At 36.2% G+C, this 18,662-nt stretch overlaps 1 protein-coding gene across 2 annotated transcripts in view; it reads right to left on the reverse strand.

Annotated features, from left to right (window-relative positions):
• The window catches only part of JMJD1C (jumonji domain containing 1C), a 247,399-nt gene that overhangs the window by 106,811 nt on the left and 121,926 nt on the right, over positions 1-18,662 (reverse strand). The window contains exon 1 of one of the 2 annotated variants that reach the window (XM_006835812.1): positions 3,919-4,483. The exons of the other annotated variant lie outside the window; for it this stretch is intronic. The gene's annotated coding sequence lies outside the window, so the exon portion shown is untranslated. Of the gene's footprint in view, positions 1-3,918; positions 4,484-18,662 lie in introns of those variants that run through there. 2 annotated transcript variants of the gene reach the window in all.

An 18,662-nucleotide genomic window follows, 5' to 3' on the forward strand; every position in this document is an offset into this window, starting at 1 on the left:
GGATTATTTTCTGGGTTGTATCCTCAAAATGTACAGGAAAGTGTATGTATAAATAAATACAATGGTAGATTGGTATCATTATCACAATGGCCTTATAACAATATTTGTATTAAAATAATACTGTAACCTAAAGTAATGGTTTTATCTATACAATAGAGTATTCTATATGGATTAAGGAACGAGGTAAATGTATATGGTGTATGAAAAAATTCCAGCATACTAAAACCACAAGTTTTTGTTGTTGTTTTGTTTTAAATTAAAAAATGGGGGGTGGTTCATATGTATAAAAAGCCTGCTAAGAAGAAATATAGGCGCTCTGGCAGCATAGGGTTACCAGTCAGGCTGCTAACCTCAAGGTCAGCAGTTGGAAACTACCAGCTGTTCTGCAGGAAAAAGACGAGGCTTTCTGCTCCCGTAAAGATATACAGCATTGGAAACTCTATACAAGGTCCTTAAGAGTCAGAACCAACTCTAGGGCACACCACCATCACCACCAGCAAGAAGGAAGAAATGACTTCTAAAAAAGTAAACAGAATCAGGGAATATACTTACCCAGGCTTGGTTATAAAACTGTGACTACTATTTTTTATGAAATGAAATAGTCATAGCTCAAATACATCAAGTTTTTTTCTAGCTCATTCACATGAAACAGGATTTTAAATGATCAGGATGCATCTGGATTTTTAACTCCACCCCTTGTACTCCCCACCCCCGCCCCTGCCCCAAGCACAAATAAAAATCCAGCTGCTTCAGTGAGAGCACCGTGGGGGAAGGGAACAGGAAGAGAAGCTGGCGTTAAAGGCAGGAGTTCAAAGAGGCAGAATACAGCCTAACTAAATTTCCCCTAGTCTCCACTGTTTTCTTATTTTAAAGCGAATCTGAAGTTAGTTGATTTTCTTAAGAATCTTGATGTGGGAAGAGAAAGGAGAGATGGAGGATGTAAATAAGGGTAGTTTTGTGCATTTTTCTTTTTACTCTGAATTTTGAAGTAGTGGAAACTGAATAAAATTTATATCCATAACACTTTCCTAAAAACTTGAACATAGAACAAAATGCCACTACCGTAGACATATAATGATTCTACCACAGTTTGGAAAATGGAATTAAACAACTCCACTTACAAATTACCTGTATCACTTGGAAAACACTTTTTCACTAAAAGGCAACTTGTGACTGACCATTTGGATACAAACCAAAGCTGTTGCCACAGACAGTAAAAATTCCCCAGGAGTTTCAGAGCCATTGTGTTTTCCCCTTTTCTGTGACTTCATGAAATCTAACATCATGTTAATCATAACTAATAAACCTACTTTGGGGGAAAGCTGAAGTATCTGGTTTTGACTGGCTCTTAACAATTAATTTCTCTATATTTAATTTTTTTGGAGTTTTAAATTTAATTAATTACAGAGCTCTGCAATTTTTCAATAACATTAAGAGTAAATATTTTAACCATGCCTTATTTCTACACTACACCATGAAGGTAAGTAATTTTCAGTACTTATGATCAGAAAATCTAATCACAGAGTAACAGCTCCCCACCTTACCCCAGACTAACTTTTAAATACCACACATATACATCTATAAATAAAATTTTATTGGGTAAGAAGCAACATTTTCAAAACAAAATCCCCATACATCTAGCTGTTTTTGAATACTGCTGTCGTCTAACATTTTCTATTTGCCAAGATCCTAAACTCATGAATTATTCAATATTTTATCTAAAAAATACCTAAAATTTTATAAAAGATAAACTATTGGTTTTATTCAGATATAATGTGTGAACAACTGTATGTGAACAACTGACATGATATAACCAACATAAAAAAATATACAGGAATTCAGGTGATCTTGATTATGAAAATCCCTTTTCATACTGTATCTTGGTCAGTTTAATTTTTAGTAATTAGAAAACATTTGCAGCTTCTCAAGAGGGCTTTCAATCATCAAACTTTATCAAATGATCTATTTCTTTTCAAACAATACCTTGTTGATCAGGTCAATTCCTGAAAGTTAACAGAAAGATTAACGAAAAGGCCCATAAAAGACCACATCAATGTGGCTAAAGATACAATTCAATTAAGCAGATTTGTAAAAAGAAGTAAGTTTAGTCTAAGTGCCTCTTTCTTACGCAAATAATACAGGTGGTCTGCATTTCCTATGAGACCTAGTCATTTTATAATATGAAAAGCATTCTTCTGCAGAGTATCTCATAGCTCTCCTTATTAAGGTTAAAAGTCAGAGTTATAAGGATAAATTTCAACAAGTTTTCTCAACAAAAAAGAATTCTCAAGTTTTAAAATGCCTGCTGGGATCCATTCATAGAATTCAGATAACAGAAATGAGACAATTTTACAATGATAACATTTTAATGTTCAAGACACTTTATTTCTCATACCTGATGCTATATCTATCTCCAAATGAAAATCTAAATTTATTATGCTTCTCAAATACCAAATATAAGGCCAAGACGTGCAGATTAAATTTAAACTACAAGTATGCTTCCATCAAATGAACACCTTCAAAGTACTTGCTAAAGAAATGTTTCAACATGTATTAAGAGAGTAATTGTGAAAATGTGACTGATCCTCCTTTATGAAAAATTAAAGCCAAGCAACATATAAAATGCTCTAGTTAAATTAACATTCTAATTTTTTTCTTATTAGCTTAAAAATTTTTAAATACACATATTTAAGTAAAAGCAAATGGTTCCTGTAACTATTATGATGAATCTGTAGCAAATATTTCATGGGTCTAGGTGCACTGGAATGTAAAGAAACTAGAACTCATGCATAACTTAGTAATTCAAGACTCTAAAGATATATCATTCTATGAGGAACTTCCACAGCCTAAGGGGAAGCAATGAGCTGCCATCTGATGAAAGTCAGAGTAGAATATGGCCCTAATCACAAAAAGACTATTATTCAAATGTTGAAGGCAGCCTTTATATTTACAAGTGAAAACTACAATTTAAAATGAATATTCATAGCTGAAAAAACACATTTCTAAATTTTAAGGTCTTTTGTCAGTGTTAGGCATACTTTAAAAATAGTCTCAAGCCAAAATAAATACTTAGTTGAGAGCCTGCATTTTTAGTAGGGCCTACCAAGCTATATGAAGAATGCTTAGAACAACTGTATCCTGTTTGGGGCTCCATGCTGCACCACATTCCATTCACATGAGGAAGAGGCCAACAGATGAGCCCTCCCCGAAAAACATTTTTAAAATAAATCAGCTACAGCTCTCAAACACAACTCAGCTGCTCAAACAAACCATGTTAAAGCTTACCATTGAACAGGAAATTCAAAGAGTTTATGTCTGCAGTCTGAGTTTCTAACAATCTCTGGTTAACATTTAACAATTTCTTTCCAAGTAAAAGTCAAGCTCATTAACTACAAAAATGCTGATATAAATCTAACTAAAGGAAAAAAATGAAGCAGAAAACAATCTAACCAACATTCTAGAAGTCAAGGTTTTGTCTACCTAAAAAAAGTAAAAGGGCTGTAGTGACCAGAAAGAACAAAGTCCAAATTCCCACCCCATCAGGTCTATTGGAAAGCACTATGCTATGAGAAAACAAGTTGGGGGGGTGGTGGGTGCTGGGGAAGGGGATACACCAGACAAAAAAATCTCACAAAACAAATATTCCCCTGCTTCTTTGGAAATATATTTTTAAAGCCCCAATTTTAAACACTTCTCTGCCTTAGTACATTAAGTAATTCAATTGTAGGTTTAATCATTTACAGTGTTATGAAATTATTAAAAACCCAAACCATTTTATAAACTAATAGTTTTTAAACTAAACACTGAGATTCGATTTTTTTGAAGGCATTGACCTTAATTTAATTCCCAAGACTTAGAAGCAAAACAAAATGTAAATTAAGACAAAAGAAAAAGGAAGCAGAAAAATACAAACCGTACTTTGTTCTTGAGAATTTTAAAGTATCTTAAAATCTCAGATATCCACGACACCGATTTAAAGGTCAAAAAGTATAACTGACATTTCCATTTTGTTCTTGAACAGTAATATTTTAATCTGGTGTAAATACTTCTTTAGCCTTCAAAAATCACAGGCAAATGGCTCTCCAACCAAGCATTTCCAAGCTCACTTGCAGCGTCGTCATTGTATAGGAAAAAAAGCCAAGACCACAAAACGAAGCAGAGGCTGTAACCTAACAAGTCTCCGACGAGCAAATGACGATTTTCTGTCTGCTCTGGCTCAGCCCTGGCTGTGATGAGGATTACAACTTGCTCTTTGTCATCAGCACTGTGGTGTTAACGACTAAGAAATCCTGCAGCTGAAGCACTACTGCATTCTCCGATCTGGGTCAGGATAATTTCTCCCGAGGTCGCTTACATAACCATTAAGATACTCCAAATAGAGAGAAAACCCATCCATCAGCAAGAGAAAACCTTCCCACTGTACTCCGTCTGTGTAGAAACACACTGCAGTAGCTTCCAACAGTGCAGACACCCAAATGAGAACCCAGTAGCTGGCTTAGGACACACTGAGAGAAGGGAAGAGGCGGTGCTCTGTAAACTGTAACTAATCCCCCGTCACAGGTGCTGATGGAGTCACTTCCAGCACGAGTCACATTACTAGTGATTACTCATTTGGCTGAAGCCATAGAGACTGGCTCATAATTTTAACTACAGACAAAGACAGACTAGTGGCGAGACTGAGAGCTCAAGTTTACTGTCTCCTTCATAGAGCAAATGCAAATACAAAGTTTTTGCTTTCCACATTTACCAAGATGAAAACTGCACAAACCAAATAGTATACAAATATCCCTAATGTGTGCAAAACTAAATCTTAACTTTAACGTACCATAAATACTTTGAGTGTTTTCAAGAAAAGCACTTATTTTTAGTTTAATCATTTTGCCCTAAAAACACTGTTGCTATTGGGAAGTGCCACTGACTCGGCTCTGACTCATAGCAACCTTGTTTCTGAGTAGCGGCTATTGGGTATGAACCACCAACCTTAAAATACAGTGATGTAAATATCCATGAAAAAAATTTAAAAACGGTTTTTTGTCTAAATGAAATCAAAAGACCTAACCAACAATCTCAGAAGCATTTTACTCAAAAGAAAAACAAACTGGTATTATTTATTTTGGCAGACCAAAATGAATACTTCTGAACTTTATTCAATCTTAAAAAAAAAAAAAAATCAATGTAGACAATTCACAGATGTCATGCTTTTAAATTACAGGTCAGTTTACAGCTACAGACCTATAATTTAAAGGCATAGAATAATTTTTTCTGATGTGATACTTAATAATATGTTCTTAACTTCTTTTTAAACTTGAGTTTTCTATTGTTCAATATGGTATCCTCTTGCCATGTGGCTGAAGATAAGGTCAGTCTGAAGTGAACTTTATGCTGCATGTGTTAAACACACCAAACATGGGAAAAATTTAGGCCACCTCAAATATTTTATTCTAGTTATTAAAATATATCCAAATATTTTAGATATGTTGATTTAAATAAAAACATTTTAAGACTACTCTCAGCTATTCTTAAAAAGTAATGTAAGCATTAAAATTTTAAATCACCATTTGGCTTAATTTTATTTCTATCAGCGATGCTCTACCAACAATCTCTCATTTTGCAATAGAAGCTTACATGATGAGATACAGTTAACTGCAAACCACTCGACAAATCTAAGAACAGATACAGAAAACATAAGCTGTGTGCCGATATATTAAACATTGTTGTTGTTGTTGTGTGCCCTGGAGTCAGTTCTGACCCATAGTGACCCTATACAGGGTTTCCGAGGCTGTACATCTTTACAGTAGCAGAAAGCCTCATCTTTCTCCTGAGGAACAGCTGGTAGTTTCGAAGTGTTGACCCTGAGGTTAGTAGCCCAATTCATAACCACTACGCTACCAGAGCTCCTTAATATTAAACATTAGGTCAGATCTATTAATTTGCCAGTATAGATTGAATTTTTAGAGCATCCAGTGAAGCATGCTAGTTTCTGATTTAGAAAAGAAAGTTTGCCTTTGGGTAACCATGCTGCTAGATTAAAATTTAATTGAAATATTTTCAATTTTATTGAGAAATTACATGAAGAAACAAAGCAAGTATATATAGGTGCCTTCGAGTACCATGCAATAAAGTTCTGAAAATACACCAACCTGGATATGTAAAAAAATACTTAACCCATTATAATGATGTATATAAATTATCTTTTACTATAAATTTGTTTTCAAATTTCAATTACCTTAAATCTCAAAACTCAGACTGATATTTTTACATCACATACTCAACCAATTTATCAAATCACGGTCAAAGAGAAACTTTGAGATCCAAGCCAGAGCCCTTCTCCTTTATTCTAGATCTACACCACTTCTGTTTCACAGAAAACAGGTTAGCTATTGAAAATATATTTCCTATTTAGTATATTCCTTAGACTTTCAAGGAGCTCTGGTAGCGTAGTGGTTACGAATCGGGCTGCGAACCTTAAGGTCAGCGGTTCGAAACTACCAGCTGCTCCGCGGGAGAAAGATGAGGCTTTCTACTCCCGTAAAGATTTACACCCTCGGAAACCCTATACAGGGTCGCTATGGGTCGGAACCGACTCGATGGCACATAACAACAACAACAACAACTTAGACTTTCACTAGTAAAAATCAATCCCTTTTTATTTTAAAATGAATAAAGATGATTATTCTAAAGATGTTAGTAAAATAAAGTTTTAGCATAAAGACACTATAAAAATATAACTTTAAAGCAAAGTTTTAAAATAATTTTGTCAAGTTTATGTTAAATTATAAAATCCATCCTAATAACTTATCACTTAGGCATGAAAATAAAAAATATATATATAAAGAGCAAGGAGGAGAGTGGTTAACTTTTCAGTCTAAGAGCTGAGGTCCCTAGGACCATCAAGGGAGAAGAGCAGAGAGTGGGACCCGACCCAGAGAAGCAGTGATGCCTGAAATGGAGCCAGAGATGATGACATGGAGCGATGGAGCAGCTGGAGACTTTAGACACAGAAAGGGAGAGTGACTGTGTGCTGAGGACCTGGGGGGTACGGGGAAGGACTGCATGGAAGGGATTGTAACCATGGCAATGAGACAATATATGATAGAATGAATGTAAAACTAATGTTCTCCCATGTAAACTATCACATAATTCACAATAAAACATTTAAGAAAAAAAAATATATATAAAGAATTTACAATGTCATATATGTTGTTATGTGCCATCAAGTTGAGTCAATTCCAATCATAGTAGTCTTATTCTGAGTTCCATACAAAGGAACAATAGAAAATACTTGATAAAGGATTTTATAAATTTAAATTTTAAAAATGTATCCCATACTAGATGTCCACAATTTACTTGTACATTAAAGAATGTGTTAAATTTCCCAGGATTTATCTTACATAAAAACTCAGTTTTGACTATATATGACATAATCTTAAAAGGGGCTGTTTCGGCTTTTCAGGTACTATCAGTCCCAATAAAATGAAATAATACACAGAACTACATTTAGTTAATAATACAACTCCACAATATACATATATTTCTAGCAATATATGATGCACTGCTTTTTATAAAATCATTAAAACTGACATCATAAAAATAAACACAAGCATGATTTTAAAAAAGTATTTCAGACTATATGACAATTCAAATAAAATGAGAAGCTTCTATATATACCATGACAAAAAAAAAAAAGTCAATTCTTGATTCAAATAAAGAGTGCAGAGAGGCACAACTAATTGAAAACAATGAAATATTGTCGTATTCACATTGCACTCTCTGGTACGTATTTTTCTAAATATGTAAGTAAGTTTCATCTGGTAAATTATCAACACAGAAAAATATAGTGAAGTTAGAATTAAGAGAACCTACTTGGAAACAAACATATTGTTCAAGATTTTTTATCAAGCCTTGCTTCATTCTGATTCTCACTAATGCATCAGTTTAAGGAGAGTAGCATTTTATTAGTCCCCTAAATTGATAAGTTTCTTGGTTTATACCCTTTATAATGAATTAATAAAGAAAGGTAGGAATTACTTTAATTTTCCTTTCTTTATGGAGGTGGTTTGGTAGGAAGGGGTGGTGGTTCAAAAGACCTTTCCTGGCAGCTAAGCCAGGCTAAGAGAAGAGGAAACTACTCCAGTTACGGCCCAGAAATACACATCTCTGACTTCCTTCCTTTTTAGCTGGTTTCTAAGCTACAAGCTGAAAAAAATCAACAGAGGTGGGAAAGTAAACAGAGGCTAAAAGGAAGGCAACATAGTGTGGCTATCAGAAGAGTTATCTGTTCCTCAGTATAATGTAAGAATCTTGGATGTAACAACTAAGAATTAATAAACCAGCATTTTTATAGATTAGAATGCTTCATCAAATCAGTGGATTTCTGAGAGTATACAGATTTAAAAACAGAAACTTTATGTTCAATGACCTAACATTACTAATGAATAAATAATGTAGCCTTGGTGGTACAGAAGTCAAGCATCCTGCTGTTAACTAAGGTCAGTGATTCAAACCCAGCAGCCATGCCACAGGAGAAAGACATGTAAGTATGTTGCCATGAACATTCCCTATATGTGGCAGTTCTACCCTGTCCTATAAGCTCACTGTAAATAGAAATTGACACAACAACCTACATATTGTTGTTGTTAAGTGTGGCACTCACTGCAGTATAATGCACTGGACTGCTAAATCAGCAGTTCAAACACATCAGCTGCTCCGGTCCCTATGAATTGAAACAAATGCCAACGGCACTTAAGAATAATAAACCTGTATAAGATTACTGAGGAGTTACTGGTAAATTTGAAGCCAACCTTGCAGTTCAAATCGATCTTGAGGTCCAGTGCTTATCCTATAGAACCACACCAGGAATCGAAACAACATACATACATATATATAAAATATGTATTAAAAAAAATACTCACATATACAGGGAGGCTTCAAAATATTCATGGAAAAATGGAATTTTAAAAGCATGGATTTTTTTCCATGAACTTTTTGAAGATCCGGCATATACTAAGGTAAGTCAACAAGTATTGCTATTAGGGTTCCAGTTCAAACAAGTATGGGTTTATTTAAAACAAAACATTGTTTAGACATGTCTCTGTGATTTGTGGATGTTATCAACAGATTACTACTCTTGTCACTCTGGTGCCTTAAAAACCAGGTCCAACCAAAACAGTGGCTTCCCAGGGGATCTGCTGGGTCAGTAAACAGTTAAAGTCAAGGCAGAAAGGCAAACTCAGAAGGTTGTGGTAATTGTTTCAACTCCAAAGGGGCAGTCATGATAGATTTACTCAAAGGACACAGAACAATCATTGTGGTTATATGGAGAAGTTACAAGAAAATGGAAACACTACAATGGTGAGAAAAAGGCCAGGAAGTATTTCCAAAGGCTTTTTTTTTTTTTTTTAAATCACAAAAATGTTGTCCTATGGGAATTTCCCTGAGAAACCTTACTCATCCATTCTACAGCCCTGATCGTGTCCTTTCAGACTGCTTTTTGTTCAGCAAACTCAAACAGTGCAAAAGAAGATGATTGTCCTTTGAGGATGCAAGTACTGCCATTTTGATGTAGTACAAATTAAAGAGCACAGAACCATTTAAAAGATGGAAATACTACCTTCAATTAATGTTATATTTTTGTTTAATAAACATTTCGATGATTTTAAGGCAACACGTTCTGACTTGCCTATACATATATATGTATATACATATATACATGTTGTTGTTAAGTACCATGGAGTCATATATGTACATATATATATATACACACACTTAGGAAAAGATAATGAGCAACAGTACCTTAGTAACTAGAATATTTTAACTTGACACTGATTTACATGAAAGCTGTCCAGACGGAATATTCTTCAATATACAGTATTGTCTTACATTGTTAGTTGCTTATTAAGTCTTCAGTGGGCTCAAACATACCCATGATAGTGAAGGTGGCATAGAACCAGACAGTGTTTAGTTTTGTTATACATAAAGTTAGCATGTGGTGTTGTTTTTGCTAAGTGCCATCGAGTTGGTCCCGACCCATAGTGACCCTCTATAGGGTTTCTGAGGAGCGGCTGGTGAGTGTGAATTACCAACCTTGCAGTTCAAACCGACTTTGCAGTCTAGCACATTAACCTACGGCTCCACACCAGAACTCCTCTAGTCATCATCGATGGGTGGTGGATATTGTCCTATACAACTCTAAGGATATATAAGGTCCCTAAGAAATGTAAACGGTTTGCACTCATCTTATGACGCTGTAGGATAAGCATTGGATTGCTAAATGCAAGGTCAGCAGCTCACACTCACCAGCTGTTCCTAGGAAACCTTAAAAAGAATCACTATAAGTTGGAACCATATTGATAGCACTTAACAACAATAACAATGACAAAAACAACATTAAACTAAAATGTGATGGGGCAGACACACCTCCTTGGCATGGTAGAAGAAAGATCTGGCAATCTACTTCTGAACAGACAGTTGTTAAGTACCACTGAGTCAATTCAAACTCACAGTAACCATGTATAGGGTTTCAAAGAGCAGCTGGTGTACTTGATATGCCAATCATGCAGTTAGTAGTCCAGTGCTTATCCTACAATGCCACATCAGAACTTCTCTGAATATATTAAAGCCAAGAAAACCCTATGGAGTAGTTCTACTCAGTAAAACAAGCACATAACTTTCTGCATCATGTTAATGCCCACAGAATTACACTGAAAAGGTTTAAAGCTTTGTTCAGAAATCTAATAGTTACAAGAAAAGGAAAATATTAATTCTTATTTTGTAACTATTATTTCAGTCAAGAAAAAAAATGTGTGTAATGGAAAATGTACCCTATAAATTATTAAAAATAATGTAAAATCTCAACAATAGGTAAAGAATCCTTTTTCTTTTAAAATGTAAAAATGAAGGTTTTATTATTAAAATAATTACATTAAAGGGGATTGAAAAGGATCCCGTAATAGTCCTATCCTGCAGCCACACAGTTAACCACTTTATTGTAGTTTCTGACTTTTTCACAGGGATATTCGATACAAGTCTTACCATATTGATGTTGTTGTTGAGCACCTTTGAGTTGGTTCTAACTTATAATGACTCATAATGTATGGTTTCCAAGGAGTAGCAGGTGGGTTTGAAACACCAACCTTGTGGTTAGCAGCCAGTGCTTATCTTATAGAGCTACACCAAGACTTGAGTCTTTTCATACCGTGGGAAGTTTAAGGTGGTTATTTTATTTAATTTTTTTCATGCTTTTACAGTCTTCATTGCCATCATTTTAACTGTTGTTGTTAAGTGTTGTCAAGTCAGTTACAACTCATGTTGCTGTTGTTAGCTGCCTTTGAGCCTGTACCAACTCATATAGACTGTACACACAACAGACTGAAATAAAGCCAGGTGCTGCACAATCTCACAATCACTGCTATACCTGTACACATTGCCGCTGTCACTGTGGCAATCCATCTCGTTGGGGGATTTCATCTTTTTCGAGAATCCTTCACTTTACCAAACATGACGTCCTTCTCTAGGGATCCCTCCTGGTAATACATACAAAGTATGAAACACGAACTCTGGCCATCTTGGCTTCTAAGGCACATTCTAGATAGATTTCTTCTAACACAGATTTGTTTGTTCTTCTGGCAGTCCATGGTACTTTCAATATTCTCCTACAACCACAACTCAAATGCATTAGTTCTTCTAAGGTCTTCCTTATTCACTGTCCAACTTTCATATACATATGAGGTTACTGAAAATATCCTAGCTTGAGTCAGGCGCACCTTAGTCCTCAAAGAGACATCTTTGCTCTCTAATACTTTAAAGAGGTGTTTTGCAGAAGATTTAGCAAATACAATAAATTTGCTAGATTTCATGACTTCTGGTTCCATCACTGTTGATTGTGAATACAAATAAAATGAAATACTTAACTTCAATGTCTTTTCTGTTGTGAGGATTTCTGCTTTCTTTACCGCAAGGTACAATACATACTGAAGGCTGCTGTCTCTGTTCTCCATAAATATTCTTCTTGGCTAATAGCAAGCAAGGCGGTGCCATATGCATATACATCTCAAGTTGTTTGATGAGTCTTCCTCCAATTTTGGTGCCATGTTCTTTTTCATACAATCCATATGATGAAAGGCTAAAACCTTGACACATTACATTTCCTTACTTAAAAACATTCAGTACCCCCTCATTCTGTTCAAATTACTGCCTCTTGCTCTCAAATGACTGCGTCTTGCTCTATGTACAGGTTACTTATGAGCACAATTGAGTGTTCTGGAATTCCCATTCTTCGCAATGTTATACATGGTTTGTTATGATCCACAGTTGAATGCCTTTACATATCCAGTAAAACAGAAGTAAACATCTTTCTGTTATTCTCTGCTTTCATTCTAGATCCATCTGACATCAGCAGTGATAGCCCTTGCTCCAAGTCCTCTTCTGAACCCAGCTTGAATTTCTGGCAGCTCCCTGTAGATGTACAATTATTTATGAATTATTTTCAGCAAGATTTTACTTACAAGGGGTATTAGCAAAACAGTTCGATGATTTTCACATTTCATTAGGTCCCTTATTTTATTTAATGGGCACAAATATGGACTTCTTCTGTTTGTCAGATGTTAATATTGTTGTTAGAAACCACCGAGTTGGTACTGACTCATAGCGACCCTCTGCACGTACAACAGAACGAAACACTGCCCAATCCTGGGCCAAGCTTACAATTGCTGCCACACTTGAGCCCACTGACGCTGTCACTTTGCTAATCCCTCTCGCTGGGGGTCTTCCTCTTTTTCTCTGACCCTCCACCTTACCAAATATGATATCCTTCTCCAGCAACTGGTCCCTCCTGACAATATGTCCAAAGTATGAGAGACGAAGTTTGGCCATCCTGGCCTCCAAGAAGCACTCTGGCTGCACTTCTTCCAACACAGATCTGTTGGTTCTTTTGGCAGCCCATGGTACTTTCAATATTCTCCTCCAACACCATAACTCAACAGAATCAATACTTCTACAGTCTTCCTTATTCATTGTCCATCTTTCACATGCATATGAGATTGTGTTCCAAATTTCTTGGCATAGATGAGTGAGTGCATTCAGAACTGTATCTCTTTGATAAAACAAATATTTCTACTCCTGAAGTCTTGTTTTTCACCAATGCCTTCAGGGCAGTTTGGACTTCTTCCTTGAATACCATCGGTTCTTGATCTTATGGTGGTGTTGTTGTTGTTAAGTGCCTTCGAATCGGTTCTGACCCATAGCGACCCTGTACAGGGTTTCCGAGGGTGTAAATCCTTACGGGAGTAGAAAGCCTCATCTTTCTCCCGCGGAGCAGCTGGTAGTTTCGAACTGCTGACCTTAAGGTTCGCAGCCCGATTCGTAACCACTAAGCTACCAGAGCTCCTTATGGTACACCCTTTGAAATGGTTGAACATGGACCACTTCTTTTTTATATAGAGACCTTTTTCCAACTTAATTTTTTTTGGTGGGTGAATAGGTAGCAATAACTAGTGATGGTTAGGGTTGGGGCTATGGATAGTCCTAGGCTAGGCCAAGCACTTCATTTATTAGGGTATGATTAGGATTAGGGGTAAGGCTTGGTTAAGATTATAGTTTTGTTTCTTCTTTTTTTAATTGAAATGTATTTGATTTCCTTTTTATTTGGCAGTTCTATAACTGGATTATTCTTTTTACTTTATGTTTTTTGCTATTTTTGCTTCAAATGTGCATCTGGTTGTCTTACAGTATTACAGGTTAGTTTTACTTTGCATATATCTATATCTAGATTGAGTCTAAACGGTATTGTTATGTATGTAGTCTCAGGTTGCTATTTGCTACTGTTAGTTCCCTGTCTTAAAGACTCCCTTTAGTAACTTTTGTTAGGCTGGTGTGGTTTCACAAATTCTTTTAATTTCTGTTTATGCGAAAATGAAATAATTTTGCCAGTATTTTTGATGAAGAGTTTTTCTGGATAATGATTCTAGGTTGGTAATATACATCCTTCAGAGTTTTATATGTGTTGTTGTGTATTGTCTTCTTGCCTGCATTGTTTCTGATAAGAAATTAGAGCTTACTCTCTAATTAGTTTTCAAGGGAAACATAGAAACTATGGGAAATTTCAAGAAACAAACTTTAAAATAATTGGGGGGGAAGGGAACCATGCAAAAACAACAGTTAAAAAGACTGAAATTTTCCATAGTTCTATGTTACCCTTGATTTCAGCTGTAGTTGTCTTGATGTTTCTCACAATCCACTGAAGTTACCTAATGAGCATTCTTTCAAATTCCTTATCAAGTTGGTTTGATGCCATTTCTGGTGTTATATTTTCTGACTCAGTATTTTGACAGACTACAAATGGAATCTTTCAACAAATTGATACAACACAGGAGGTGCTAACTCACTGACACCAAAAAATTTGGAAGATAATTACCTGGCCAGTCCACTGGAAGTGATCCGTATGTGCCCATTCTTAAGAAAAGTGATCCGCAGAATGTGGAAATCATGGAACAATATCATTAATATCACTTGGAAGTAAATTTCTGTTGAAGGCAATTCATTAACAATATCCCAGATGGATTCAGAAGAGGTTATGGAACTAAGAGGATGTCAGAATATCATTGCTGACATCAGATGGATCGTGAATAAATCCATTCAGCACAGAATACCAGAAAGATCCTCCAATGTTTTATTGACTATGCAAAGGTTTTCAATTGTGTGGCATGACAAGCTATGGATAATGTAACTATCATCAGTTAAATACAAACATGACCACAATATGTCAGAGAAAACAGAGAATTTCAGCTTATACAAGGAAACAAGACAGAATGTGCCTCAAACAGTGGCTAAAATTATTGTTGTTTGGTGCCGTCGTGCCTTCGAGTCAACTCTGAGTCAAAGCAAGCCTATGAAAAAAACAGAATGAAACACTGCCTGGTCCTGTGCCGTCCTCACAACTGTTGCTATGTTTGAGTTCATGGCTGCTGCCATTGTGCCAATTCATCTCATTGAGGGTACTGCGTTCTTTTACTGACTCTCCACTTTACCTAGCATGTGCTTCTATAGGAACTGATCCTTCCTGATAATACGTCCCAGGAATTAATGACCAAGTCTCATCATCCTGGCTTTAAGGAGTATTCTGGTCGCATCTCTCCCAACACACAATTGCTTGTTCTTCTAGCAGTCTAAATTGATGCTCTAAAGCATCAATTCTTCTATGGTCTTTCTTATTCACTATTCAACTTTCATATGCATTTGCTGTGAAGTGCCTCTGTGGCCCCTGAATATGGTTTACAAAGAGCAGCCGGTGAGCTTGAACCACCAACCTTGCCATTCAAAGGACTTGCAGTCTGGTGCATTAACCCACAGCGCCACACCAGGACTCCCTATGCATATGAGGTTAGTGCAAATACTACAGCCTGGGTCAGGCGAACCTTAGTCCTCAAACTGGTATCTTCAAAGAGGTCTTGTGCAGCAGATTTGGCTAATGCAATACACCATTTAATTTATTAACTGCTGCTTCCATGAATGTTGACTGTAGATCCAGGCAAAATGAAGTCTTTCATTTCACGAAGTCTTTGACAACTTCATTCTTCTCTCCATTTATTATATTAGTTATTTATTACAAAGGCTGTACAGAAAGGGGTGGCACTGGCTGATGGATTGGTGTGGGTGGTGACTGGCCACTCCTCCAACGCCACACCCCAGCTGCCAGGAAGGCATGGGAACAAGGAAGAATTGCAACCTCTAGCTGCCAACCCCCAGTCTAGACCTGTATTAACAGCTTCTCAAAAATATTCACCTGTCCTATCCTCTGATAGTCATGGCTCCAGGAACATCAACTGCATCTGTTTCACTTGATTACTCATGTCTTTGTTGCAGAGAGTAGGCTAAGTGTCTCAACTAAGTCCGTCTTCTTGCTTCTGTATCACCTTTTCCTTCCATCTTCTTTTGACACTTCCTGTATCATTCAAAATTTTGCCCATAGAATTTTTCAATATTGCAATACAGGACTTGAATTTTGTCTTCAGTTCATTCAGGTTGAGAAATATTGAGCATGTTCTTCCCTTTTGATTTTCTATTCAAGTCTTTGCACATTTCATTATAATTAAAGTTTGTTGTTGTTGTTAAGCACTGTTGAGTTGGTTAAGACCTACAGCGACCCTGTATAGGGTTTCTGAGAAGTGGCTGGTGAACTTGAACCATAGACCTTGTGCGATTCAAACCAACTTTGTAGTTCAGCACATTAACCCACAGTGGAACACCAAGACTCCAGTTTTAGATAGGTTTGGTGGTGATACGGTGGTGGTGTACTGCAACAAATTGGAAAACTTAGAAGAGATGGATAGATTTTTAGAAAAACAGGACCTACCTAAACGTACACACAGTGAAGTAGAAAACCTGAACAGACCTTTAACAAAAGAAGAAATTGATCAGGTCATCAAAAAATTCCCAACTAGAAGTCCAGGCCCAGATGGCTTCACTGGTGAGTTCTACCAAACATTCAGTGAAAAGCTGTCACCAATTCTACTCAAATTATTCCAGCAGATAGAGGAGGATGGACACCTTCCTAATACATTTCATGAAGCAAGCATAACCCTCATACCAAAACCAGGGAAGGACTTCACTAAGAAAAAAAATTATAGACCAACATCACTCATGAACATGGATGCAAAAGTTCTCAACAAAATCCTAGCCAACAGAATCTAGCAGCACATCAAAAAGACAATACACCGTGATCAAGTGGGATTCATATGAGGGATACAAGGATGGTTCAACATTACAAAAATGATCAACATAGTCCACCACATAAATAAGAAAAATGAAAAGAACCACATGATCATGTTGATTTACACAGAAAAGGCAATTGACAATATATCCCAACATACATTCCTGATAAAAAAAAAAACTCAACAAAGTAGGAATCGAAGGGAAATTGCTCAACATAATTAAGAGCATGCATACAAAAACAACAGCCTACATAACTCTCAAAGGAGAAAAACTGAAAGCCTTCCCTCTGCAAACAGGAACCAGACAAGGATGCCCTTTGTCACCACTCCTATTCAAAATTGTGCTGGAAGTCTTAGCAAGAGCTATATGGCTAGACAGGGAAATTAAAGGCATCCAAATTGGCAAAGAGGAAGTAAAACTCTATTTGCAGATGATATGATCCTATGCACAGAAAATCCCAAAGACTCAGTAAAAAAGCTACTAGACCTCAATGGAAATTTCAGCAAAGTAGCAGAATATAAGATCAACATACAAAAATCAGTTGGATTCCTCTGTACCAAAAATGACAGCGCTGAAAAGGACATTAGAAAAGCAATGCCATTTACAAAAGTCGCCAAAAGGATGAAATATCTAGGAATAAATGCAACCAGAGAAACAAAGGACCTACACAAAGAAAACTACAAAACACTACTACAAGAAACCAAGAGACCTACAAAAATGGAAGAATGTACCTTGCTCCTGGATAGGAAGACTTAACATTGTGAAAACGTCAATACTGCCACAAACAATTTACACACATAATGCAATCCCAATTCAGATTCCACCAACATTCTTCAAAGAGATGGAAAAAACAATTACAAACTTTATTTGGAACAGAATGAGACCCAGGATAAGTAGAAGACTGCTTATGAAGTAAGAAAAAGAATAAGGTTGGAAACTTCTCACTCCCTGACTTAAAAATTTATTACAAGGCTACAGTGGTCAAAACAGCTTGGTATTTGTACAATGAAAGATACACTGACCAATGGAAGAGAATTAAGAATCCAGAAATTAACCCATCCATATAGAGTCAACTGATTTTTGACAAAGTACCTAGATACATTGCATGGGGAGGTGACAGTCTCTTCAACAGATGGTGCTGGCAGAACTGGAAAGCAATATGCAAAAGACTGAAACAAGACATTTGCCATATACTTTATAAAAAAACCCAACTCAGAATGGATTAAAGACCTAAATGTGAATCCCAGAATTATAAACGCCATCAATGAAAAAATAGGGACAAATGTGAGGGCTCTAATTCAGGGAATACACAGACTACCAAACATTTTGAAAACTACACCAACAAAAGTTGACAAAATAAATGACTGGGGCATACTAAAATTTCTTTTAATTTTTAGTTTTTAATTTGAAATTTTTTACTATTTAGTTTTTAGTTTAAAAACATAAGTTTTTACTTACGTGCATCAAAAGACTTCACCAGAAGAGTAAAAGGGAACCCACAGAATGGGAAAAAGTCTTTTGTAATGAATGACACTTCAGACAAGGGGCTCATTTCTAAAATATATAGGAATCTACAACACCTCTACAAGAAAAAGACAACGCAATTTTAAAAATGGACACAGGACATGAACAGACACTTCAATAAGTGAACAAAGGCAGCCAACAAACATATGAAGAAATGTTCACGATCACTAACCATTAGAGAGATGCAAATCAAAACAATAATGAGATATCATTTCAAACCAGCAATAACAGATAAAAAATGTGGAGGAAAATAAATGCTGGCGAGCATGTGGAGAGACTGGGATGCTCCTGCATTGGTAGTAGGACTGCAAAATGGTCCAACTGCAAAATTGATCTGGAAAGCAGTATGGCGCTTCCTTAGAAGGTTGGAAATAGAAATACCTTATGATCCAGCAATTCCTCTACTTGGTATTTACCCACAAGAAATACGA

This window comes from Chrysochloris asiatica, unplaced genomic scaffold (assembly GCF_000296735.1).
Source record: "Chrysochloris asiatica unplaced genomic scaffold, ChrAsi1.0 scaffold00020, whole genome shotgun sequence".
Taxonomy (NCBI): Eukaryota; Metazoa; Chordata; class Mammalia; order Afrosoricida; family Chrysochloridae; genus Chrysochloris; species Chrysochloris asiatica.